Genomic DNA, 11,692 nt, shown 5'->3' with positions numbered 1-11,692 from the left:
AAACTCTTGTTATTACTTTTTTGCTTCCTTTTCCTTATTGTTTCAAGTATTCTAGTCATAACAGATTGTCGGTTTGTTTTTGCCGGCAAAATCATCAACTGAGTGTTTTTCAAGCTGTAGGATGACAATTGAAAAAATTCGTGACCACAAAAGCATGAGAAGATGAACAAATCGAAAAAGAAGACAATCGATGACAAAGGAAAAGGAAAGGCTACTGAAGATAATTTTGAGCACTCTATCTCAAAAAAATTCTAGGGGACTAATTTAGAAAGTGAGAAACAACTAATACAAAAATAAAAAAAATTGAAAAAGATTTGGTTGAGAAGATTAACAAATTGCCATCAATTATTGGAGTAAAAGATATTGAATTTGTACTTCGAATGATTTCTTCAACCACACCATTTATGATTTAATTGGTTGGGTTTTTAAGTTAATATTATGATAATATATCTAAACAATATTGTATTGTGATCTATGTTTTTTTTAATAAAATATAAGGAAAAATTACCTAACTACACACCATTTATTATTAATTTTTCTTATTTTCCCTATCATTTAAAAAAATATCAAAAATTCCCTATTTTGCTCCCATCATCCCCTTTTTCGGATACATTAATTTGAAATCTCATACCCATGATTTTTTTTCCTTTTTTCAAGCCACAAATCTCTTTCCAATTAATGATTTCAACATTTTTAAGAGGTAGATTTCTTTCCATCACTTCAATTTTCAATTTCTTTTATTTATTTTTTTAGTTTTTTCATCTTAAAAAATTATTAAATTTGTTGTCCCGATCTCAAACCTAACATCTTATGTGCAACAATTTCTTATTTAATGTATCTAGTAAAAATACAACACTTATCAATTTAAACAAGATACATAAATAGTAATATATTGATAAATCTATCCATCTTGGAAATAAAATTCAAAAAATTGATTACACAACATTATAAAAGTTATGAACGATCCATCAAAGCTACGCATCTCTTCAGCCTTTTTGTTTGTTGTATCAATGCATAACATATACATTGAAAATCCAAACTCTTGTTTCTTCACCTCAACGATGTATCAGATTTTCAATTTTTTCTCAACTCATCGATCTCTAATTCAGTTGCAATGATTGATTTGAGATTCACAAACCAATATTTTGACCAACAACAATTCCATCACTTTTGTATCGTTCATACCTCACCTCTCTTTCTCAGATTCTGGAATGTCTCAACAAGATCGACATGTTCATGTTGTATCAGTACAATTTGTCAACAAGTTTGATTCAAAAATTGAGATTTTTTTTGTAAGAATGGAAAGAAAAAATTTGGGATCTAAAAACACATTACATGTACATCAAACTAGTAATGTATCACGACTTATATATCAATATATAAATTCAACAATTAAAAAACAAAGGGTATACAAAACAAATCCAAACAATTTGAATCAAAATTGAAAGGATCTTCGATAAACTTGAAGATTCAAAAGGAAACCGTTTGTCCAACAACAATTAATTTTCCATCACTTTTGTATCCTTCATAACTCACATCTCTAACCCAAAATTTCGACAAAAGTTTTTGAATCAAATCTGAAAGGTTTCTTCGCTGAACAGGGGGAGGGACGAGCAAAGATTTTTGTCACGACCCGATTTATCAAGTCATGATGGCACCTACTATAACCCGCCAGCAGGTAAGCCAACCCGTAACCCGGAACAACAAGTAATGGGTCTGAGGGTAGAAATTAAACAAGAGTAGGCAAATAACAATATAAACAGGCGGACACAAACCAAAAACATATATATAAATAAAGATCCCTCCCAGAACCTGGAAGTCACTAGTACAGAGCTACTACAAAATGAGTACAAGTCCCAAAAGTGGACAACAGAGACTGGACTGTCTCGAAAGGAAGAAGACAAGTCTATATATATAGATGGAGACTGAAATAGTACAAAACGCCGTGTGCTCACCCCCGTCTCCGAATAAGTCTACTCCAAGCTAGATCAACGCTGGCTACTAGTGCTCGGACCTGCATCACAAAATAGATGCAGAGCGTAGCATGAGTACCAAAACAACCGGTACCCAGTAGGCATCATAGGCCGACTGAGCAAGATAAGCAAAAGTAAACTGAAATGCAAATAAAGGGTCACATCAAGTGCAAAGAGTAGTAAATGGGGGTATGTACACGAGCGTACAGGCAACAAAGACAAGCAATCTAACTAACTCCGCCGGGCTCCCATAAACCCGACGGGTACGCTCGTGCACAATAAAAGAAACCACCTGCACGGACCCCCATAAGCCCGGCAGATGGACCGGCAGTTGAAGTAAAATAATGGAGCTAGAAGGTCTATCACAATATTACCAAATTCCGGACTTTTAACTGAACCATTCCCAATCATATTCCAGGATTTCATTACGTCCCGGACTTTAGTCAGAATCTCTCCAACCTCCAAAACCTCAACCTACAGATGAGAGTAATCAAGACTAAACTGAAGCTTTAGTGAGGAATTGGGAATACACCACGTGCAAGCTGGACCACGGACTCGAACCGGGTACTATAGCTAATGAGTCAACCTATATGGGCTGGACCACAGACTCGAACCGGGTGCTGTAGCCAAAGGTCGGGCACGGGTGGGCTGGACCACGGACTCGAACCGGGTACTGTAGCCAAAACCAGATCACAGGTAAGCTGGACCACGGACTCTAACCGGGTACTGTAGCTAAGCCTGGACATAAGTAAGCTGGACCACGGACTCTAACCGGGTACTGTAGCTAAGCCTGGACATAAGTAAGCTGGACCACGGATTCTAACCGGGTACTGTAGCTAATAGAAAAACAGGGCATTAAGGATACAAGGTCATAAGCTGAGTTACCGACTATCAGACTCAAGTCTGCTATATCAGTCTACAAGGAGCTGACCGTCCGAAACGACGTCGGACAAAGTTCTACTGCCCAACGACATCCGAAACCTCGCAAGTCTATGGCAACACTAGTCTAAGCCTAGACTAAGGCCAAACATACTTCAAATCAATATTATCATATACACCACCAGATATGGATATTCAATAATATTAAGAGACATGCTGTCATAATCCAACACTTTCCCGAAATAAGGTCTAAAGCAGGAATTATAGAAATTTAGCATGCTCGACACCCGAACCCCTCCATACTCAAGCAAATCAATAAACAATTGCCTAAACATGCTCAATCTCACGAGAGAAAGCCATAGCCTACCTGAAAGCCGATCACGCGTGCTCCAACTCACGGTATCGGATCTTTTCCTCTCCGAACGGTCTCCAAATGCTTCCCCACTAACAAAAGGTTAATCACCTCATCATTACGAATATATTGACACTAAAATTATATTTTTCGGAGACGGACCCAAAATCGGGTCTAAAACGGAATTGTGGGGCCCACAATTAGAATCTCAAAATCGAATCCGTGGAAACGTCCCAAATACCTTACTAAACTAATACCCCAAAATTTTAGCACAAACAGATGCCTACAACACCGCAAATCAGCCACAACAATTAAAATGGACAGCCCCTTGATCATCAATTTTCGGAAAAACGAGACCCTTTCAACCCAAATAGATTATACCACGATGATCCTTGCGAAAAACTCTACAAGTTAGCCACAAGAATGACTCAAAACGGACTTACGATGATCAAGAACTCACATTTCAAAATTCAACAACAAAACCATCCGGAAATCACCCTGGCAGTGGCTAAAAATCGATTTCTTACCTCAAATGAAGCCTCCCCTCGCGTTTCTGAGACCACCGCTAGATTCCCCTCGAAATTCTCTTGAAGTTTGCCTTTTGAATCACTTAATTTGGACTAAAAATGAAGGAGCAATTTCAAGTTGAAGTTGAAGGACAAAAAATGGACGAATTTCGTCTTAAATTCTGGAAATTTCCAGATTTCACTCCTCTGCCACGTGTCGTCACGTGGCTCTGCCACGTCACCGCCGCGTCAAAATTCTACAACCCTTCAAACTTAAGTTTTAATGTTTCGGACTCGTTCGGAGTCGGAAAAATACAAACCTTATATGGAATCTGATTGGAAATGATATTTCGGACTCAACGGTGAAGGCGGAATTTCCATTTGGAGCTCGCTTCGACGAAAAGTGGGTCCCACATCCAGTATCGTTTTGAACCAGATTCCACAACTGCTATCTAAAATCTCGGGAAGTGAACAAAGGGTCGTTCTAGACCAAAATCGATCTTCCGAAGCTAACCTAGCCGTCAGAATTTTCATCTGAGCACGTCTTCCAAAAAGGTTGACCAAAGTCAACTTTTCAAGTTATAAAATCTCCAAAACAGGAAAACGGGCCTAAAACCCAAACGAACGACCAGGCGACCGAACAGTCAGTGCCAGCAAGTCATAAATGACTTGGGGTCGCTACAGGAACGCTCTAAACGATGAAATGAATTCTTTAATTTAAAAAAAAATGACTTGGAGTGTCATTACAATTTTATTCCTTTTTAGCGCAACAGAAGTATTCTTTTTGTATTAGAATTAATGTATCCGGATGGTGACTTATGTATCCGGAAGGTACAAATTTTAAGGGATTATTGTAATTAGAAAAAGAGTAGGGATATGATGTAATTTAATCTTTATACTATGGGATTTATGTAAGTTAATGATATGTTATAATGTGAGACACGAATTTAATGTTGTTTATTATTTACATATGATGTTTTTTCCTGACATATACTTTTATTTTTTTACAAACTTTCACATTTCACACATATATCCGCTATAAATAACAAAATATAATTAATATTGTTATTTACATATTATAAAAGTTTGGATAGTGATACTAGTATTTTACAATAACATAACAAAATTAAGTTTTTTTTTTTAGAATTTATTGTGTTGTGTCAACATTTTATATAATTCAATATTATTTAAGTAATTCTTGTTTATTGAAAGTTCAAATGCCTCTCCTTAATTTAACGCTTTAACGTAAATTCTTTTTACCCCTCCCAAGAGCTTCCATCTTTTTTGCTTCTTTGATGAAGGCATCTCCAACCTTATCTATATTATACTCTCCAAATATATAATTCTTTATTTTTTAAGACAACCAACTCCAACCCAATTCTCTATTTTACTTTCTAAAAAAAAGATCTTTTTCTCTCTCATCAATATTATATTATTATTTTTATTTTATTCTTATTTCTTATTTCATAATATAATTTTTTTTTCATTTTCCCAAATAATCACTTTATATCATTTTCATGTGATATAAAAAAAAAATTCAATTTTTTTTATTTAATATAAAATTTTATTTTATTCTAAATTTCTAAATAACATAAATTGCAAATAAATATTGTATAATATACAAATTAATGGACAAATTCAAATAAAAGTGAAATACAATTACATGAACATTACATAAACACTCAGCTTTCAAAATTATTACATTGCTCGCATAAATGCTCTACTAATGCATTACTGATTTCAATACGAGCATTTTTGTCCTTATTTTTTTTTATATGCCTAGCTAAAAATTGTTCAAACCGGAGATTTTCATCTACCACCATTTATGTCGTTGGAGTGGGAGCCTCTACGACATCTTGAATTGGTGCATTAAGATCACGTTCATCCTCAATTATCATGTTGTGCAGTATAATACATGTAGTCATTATATCATGTAACATTTTCTTTTTCCAAAAAGTGACAGTCCAGCAATAACTGCAAAATGTGATTGCAAAACTCCGAATGCATGTTCAAAAATTAATAATAAAATAAAATTATATTAATCACGAAAATTAGAAATAAATTGAAATATTATTAATTTGGGATTAGTATATATTAAATAATATATTTTTAAAAATATTATATTACATTTAAAAAGAATTATGAATATTATATATTTAATTAATGACATTATATGTAAAATAATATGTTAATTAGAAAAATAATAGAAATAATAATAAAATATTGAAAAAAGTGAAATAGAGAGTGGAAATAGTAGTTCTCCAAATTTGGAAAAGTCCTATTCAACTCTCTAAAAACGAAGAATAGAGTCTAAAATAAAGACGGGTTGGAGCCCTTTCTCTATTTTACTCTCAAAATATAGAGAATGAAGAGTAAAATAGAGGTGAATTGGGGATGGTTTGACTCAAGCTCACAAACTTATGATTAGATTTGAAGGGTGCTTATCATTCGAGCAACTTCCTCTGGTTTCTTTAACCTAACTCACTAATGTTAATAACAAAATTTTACTAGTAATTTTTATGTAGAGATATTACTCCCTCTATTCTAACTTATTTTGTTATCGTTGATTAAACATAATTTTAAAAAAAAAAATATTTTTTTTTAGAATTTATGATTTTAAATATATCATAATATTCATATGATTTTATGCTTTTGAAACTTGTAATATTAAATCTGCAATAATATTTATGTAGCTATAAATTAATGATATTAAATGGGAATGATTGAATAGATTAAAAAATCTTGAATTATTACCCTTTTGCAAGTTTTATACTTAAGTCTTTTTTTTATTGTCTATACTTAAGTCACTGAACGGTGAACGCTCACAAAACTTCCTTAAAGTATCAAGAACTCATATTAAATTACCTTTGAAGGGATATGACATGTTATGTGAACATCGCGCTCCAAAAGTCCATTCAAAGAAGTTCCATGTCACAATACATGTAAAATAATTGAGTGACTAGGTTTACCCTCATCTTTGCATAAAATATCACTATTTTTTCAAATTCCATACCTAAATTATTGACTCTACACAAAATCTCTTAAAATTTCACATGGTTTCATTACAAGACTTTTTTCATCTCTTATGCATCTCTCAACAAGTTTTCTTAAATATTTTGTCACTTATACAATCAATTTTTTTTAATCTAAAGAGATTTATTGTCCATGATAACATGTACATTCAATATGTTTAGATATAAAATTAGCAAAATGGTGATAATTTAGATCGTTCTTAACCTACTCTCTTAGTGGAAAACTTAAAAGTTAAAAAAAATAATTAATTTTCAATCACGTTTATCCTAAATTTTATTTATTAGAAAAAATAGTGAAATTTATTTAAAAGAGATCTTTATCAAATAAAAATATTTTGAAGGGATGAATCTTGAATTTTTACTAAAGGGGTTCAAAAACTAAAAATATAGTTCTTGTGATTTAAACTTAGAACTTCAAAGTAAATTTTGAACCACTAAATCAAATTGTAATCTTATATTTTAAAAGTTCAAAATCTATAATACTTAAAATTTAACAAAATATATCATATATTTTCTTACATGGGAGTTCAAATGACTCTGACTATCCTCTAAATCCGCCTCGGTCCCTATCCACACCTGCTGGCAACTGCCAAATTAGCCGTTACATAAAAAAGATACAAGTCACTATTTCAACAGTTTTGTTTCTTTTCAGTCTTCACTTGTTCTCTCCTTCCATTCTTCTCCACTTCTCTACTCTTCTCCAATGACTAATCACAACACTTCACTCTACTGCCCCCTGCTGCCGGCTGCTCGCTGCCGTACTGGCGCTTTTCTCCGTGAGCAGCGTCGTTGGGGCAGTGAGCCCTTCCGATCTCCAGAAAATAATGGAAGAAGAGAGAAATTACATGAAAAAGAAAGTAATTGACATGCTACAAATATACTCCTGATTTGCCTGCTTATGGTTCCAAAAATAATATACTCCTGATTTGCCTGCTTATGGTTCCAAAAATGGGCTGGGGGAACTTCATAAAACTTGAGACTAGCATCAAGTTGGGTGATCTCTCTAATTATTCCGTCTTCAAACTTGCTACTCATTCTGGTACACACGTTGATGCTCCTGGACATTTCAATCAGACCTTATTCGAGTCGGGTTATGACGTTGTTTCCCTCCATCTACCAACTTTGAATGGTAATGTTTCTGGCATCTAATTTGTAAATTTCATGTATTTGGAGCTGCAGCTCAGGGGAGGTAGAGATAGGCTGAAGAAGTATTTGCGGATTAAATAGGAAATTTAGGAGGTTAAGAATTAGGGCACAAAGTTAGTAGGTAGTCGAGTGTTGTAGTCTGGGAAGTAGGCCTAGTCTTCTCTTTCCTTTTTCCCCTTACTAGTAGATGTATCTTACCACTTTGGTGCCGTTATTTTCCTTGATATCTCATTTTAGTTGCTTTGTATCTTGTTAGTGTGTAGTCATATTCTTTTTCCTTGTAAACATGTTTCGACTTTCTTTCTTTTGAGTCGAGGATTTTTCAGGAACAATCTCTACGTAGGGGTAAGATAATGGGATTATACTGGATATGTTGTTGTTGTTCAAGTTCGACATACTGAATACACTTGTGGTTTCTGCATATATATACTAGTCTTACCTGCAATTTAGCGGGATTTTGTTTTCTTTTTCTTTTTGAAAAAATGGCATATTTTTGGTGTGAATGCAGGTCCAGTTCTTGTAGTGGACACACCACGGGACAAGAATATTACAGGTATGTTCCTAATTTTTGGGATGATACCTGCCTGGCTACTTGCTTATTTTCTTGTTAGTGCAGGTCCAGTTCTGTCTCCCTAAAAACTATTTTACACCACATGATATAAACCTCATTGCTCGCCTTTTTGTTCATCAGCTGAAGTTATGAGGTCATTGAACATACCTGGGGGAGTCAAACGTGTTCTTTTTCGAACACTAAACACAGACAGGTACTTGTTCGTTTGTCCATTGGAGGCATTAACTTGTTTCAACTTCAAGCCTGCTAAAAACTACTTACATAAGTTGTTTAATTTGTTCATTTTGTCTTGTCGTTTTGTGTTGGATGTAATATTGTGAACATAAACAGGAGGCTGATGTACAAGAAATAATTTGATTCCTCCTATGCTGCATTCACCTCAGATGGAGCAGAGTATTTGGTCCAGAATACTGACATCAAACTCGTTGGTGTCGTTAAAGTTCATCAACTACTTCTGGATCCTAAAGCAAGTCCATTTGCCAAATTTGACCGAGTGTTTTGTGTACCTCCACAAGATAGTGGCAACGTCTGCATACACTCTATTCTCCCAAGACCCCACTTGTGGGATTTCACGGGATATGTTGTTGTTGTTAAGTATATATAGATTCTTTCTATATCATCAAGTTAAGTTGGACCTATATACAAATAACTCTATATAGCAAGTCTAATCTATAATTTGGAAAATAGAGTAATAACCTGTTGGTAGTTGGTAGTCGGTTAAACTGAAGTGATGGAGTGAAAATCTTCTAAATCGTCAGTGTATAAAACCTAAAAAGTTGATGCGGTTACCAGTAAGATTGAAAACCCCTTTGTTAAAGAATTGTCAACAAGTTTCTAGTTTAGTACTAGCTGCCAATTATCTACTAACTGCTCTTACTTTCTCAGAATCCTTAATGGAGACTTGAGTCCTTTGTTGTGTTTACCTATGTTTTTACTTGATTACTAACTTCGATATATGCATCAGGATATTATTCCAGTGGAAGGTCTCAACCTCGATGATGCAGTCCCAGGAGTTTACACAATTCACTGTCTACCTTTGAGGCTGGTTCATGGAGATGGTTCACCTACCAGGTGCATCCTCTTCCAGTGATCATGTCAAATAGTACTATTTTGGCTTAGCATGAGTGCATTCTAAAGCATAATAAAGCGCACTTGTCTCGTCTCGCTGTAAAGCTAAGAATGTTCGGAGTCTATCTCTTGCAGATGCTATAACATACGAGGATCAGAGAACGGGCACTCAGGGGCGGAGCCACGTAGGCTCCAGGGTGTCCAATTGGACACCCTTTGTTGAAAAATTATACTATATACACGTAAAATTTTGATTTTATAATGGTATATATAGAATTTGGACCCCCTGAAATAACAAAGCGATGCGCAGTGGAGTTGGCAATAGCCTGTGTAATCCTACTCTTTATCCCGGTTCAATTCTGTAATGACCCGAAAGGTCATTTTGGTAATTTTTCGTGGAAATGACTATTTTTCCCTTTCGGTAGTTGCCCCGAGTCCCATGTTTTGTGGTTGTAAAGTTAGTTTGAGAAAAAGTTGGTAAAAAGTTGAGTTTTTGAGAAGTTGAGTTTTTATGAGTTAAAGTTGGTTAAAAAGTGCTTTTTTGAGTTATATGGAGTTTCAGGACTCGGATCGGATTTCCGTCGATTCCGGCAGTTTTAGAATGTCGAAACGGGTCTGTGTGAAGTTACGGAGTTGAATTTGGAGTTGAAACGAAGAATTGAGGTCCTAAGTTGCTAAAGTTGTGAAATTTTGATAAAGAATTGACTTTGGTCAACATATGAGGTTCCGAGGCTCAGATTGAAATTCCGAGAGTACCGTTGGTTTCGGGAGGCGATTCTAAGTCTAGAATGAGTCTTGGTTGAATTTTTAGACGCTCCGTTTGAGTTTCGAATTTTTTTGGCGTTAAACTAGTTTCTTGGCATCTTATTGAATTTCGGGTCAAGGAGTCCTCGAATTCAAATTCCGACGGTTCCATTGCGTCCGGAACGTCGAATTTAGTGGGGGTACATATTTAGTTTGTGTGCACGAGATTCCGAACGAATCTCGAGGGTCCAACGGGGACTTAAACTTTGGTGTTATTGTTGTTTCAGCTACTGTATTTTTTTACCTGCAACAGCAGTTTTTTTTTCTTTTTTTTAAGCCAAAATCAGTAGCTAAATTCCCACAACTTGAAAATACCCATTTCTCCATTTTTAGACTTTGAGAGCTCGAAAATAGGCGATTTCAAGTGGTTTTTTCGCAAGGAATTTATTGGGTAAGTTATTTCCAACTTCTATCTTTGATTTTCATCGATTATTTATGGATTTTAACATCAAAATTTGAGATCTCAACTGTAAAATTTGGGAGTTTTTGCCTAATCCGAATTTAATAGAAAATTTGAGTTTGTGAACTTATTTCAACTCCTTTTTCGAAACGGTTTTCACTATTGGATTCTAAATTTCTTGAGAAACATTTTTCACTAAAAATTTCCAGATTTCGAGAATATTTTCCGAAACGAGATTTTTTGACCATTTTACCCTTTTTCTCCAAATTTCACGATATTGGTATTGTTAGATTCGTATTGATTGTGGGATTCCATTTATGAATAGATTGTGGTGATTTGGAGCGTGCTCGGAAGGGTAAAACTCAGATTTGAGTTACTAGTTGAAGTGTTTTGAGGCAAGCGACTTCTAAACTTTGTTAAACTCTTAGACTACACATGACTACTTTCCTAATTGTGTTGGGGAGTAATGGGGATTGAGGATGGGTTTTATTTGTTGATTGAAATTGTTGTAATTGAAAGATGGGGAATAAAACGATCTAAATGTGTTATATATGACTTGAATTTGTTGAATAAGTCATCTGATAACTGATATTGAGGGGATAGAAGGGCATGAGTAGGCTATGATTGATACAAACATTGATGTTGAGACAGATGATGTGTGATACTATGATGTGGTCGTGATATGGTTGTGATTGAGACAGATGATGTGTAATACTATGATGTGGTCGTGATATGGTTGTGATTGAGACAGACGATGTGTAATACTATGATGTGGTCGTGATATGGTTGTGATTGAGACAAATGATGTGTAATACTATATGTGATCGTGATATGATTGTGATTGATGACATGTGCATATTCATTATTCATCCCATGTGTGAACTATCTATTGCATGAGTTCTGAGACACTGATATGAAGATGGATGGATATGAGACACAGTTGAGACTAGCTCCGGCTAGA

The 11,692-nt window shown here is 34.8% G+C and overlaps 1 pseudogene; it reads left to right on the top strand.

The window, feature by feature from the left end:
- Positions 1-7,445: 7,445 nt before the first annotated feature.
- Positions 7,446-9,549, top strand: LOC125838981 (cyclase-like protein 3; annotated as a pseudogene).
- Positions 9,550-11,692: the final 2,143 nt, after the last annotated feature.

Source organism: Solanum verrucosum, unplaced genomic scaffold, assembly GCF_900185275.1.
Source record: "Solanum verrucosum unplaced genomic scaffold, falcon-dt-bn FXZP01000163.1, whole genome shotgun sequence".
In the NCBI taxonomy this organism is placed as follows: Eukaryota; Viridiplantae; Streptophyta; class Magnoliopsida; order Solanales; family Solanaceae; genus Solanum; species Solanum verrucosum.
This window is presented reverse-complemented; position numbering and strand designations above follow the sequence as displayed.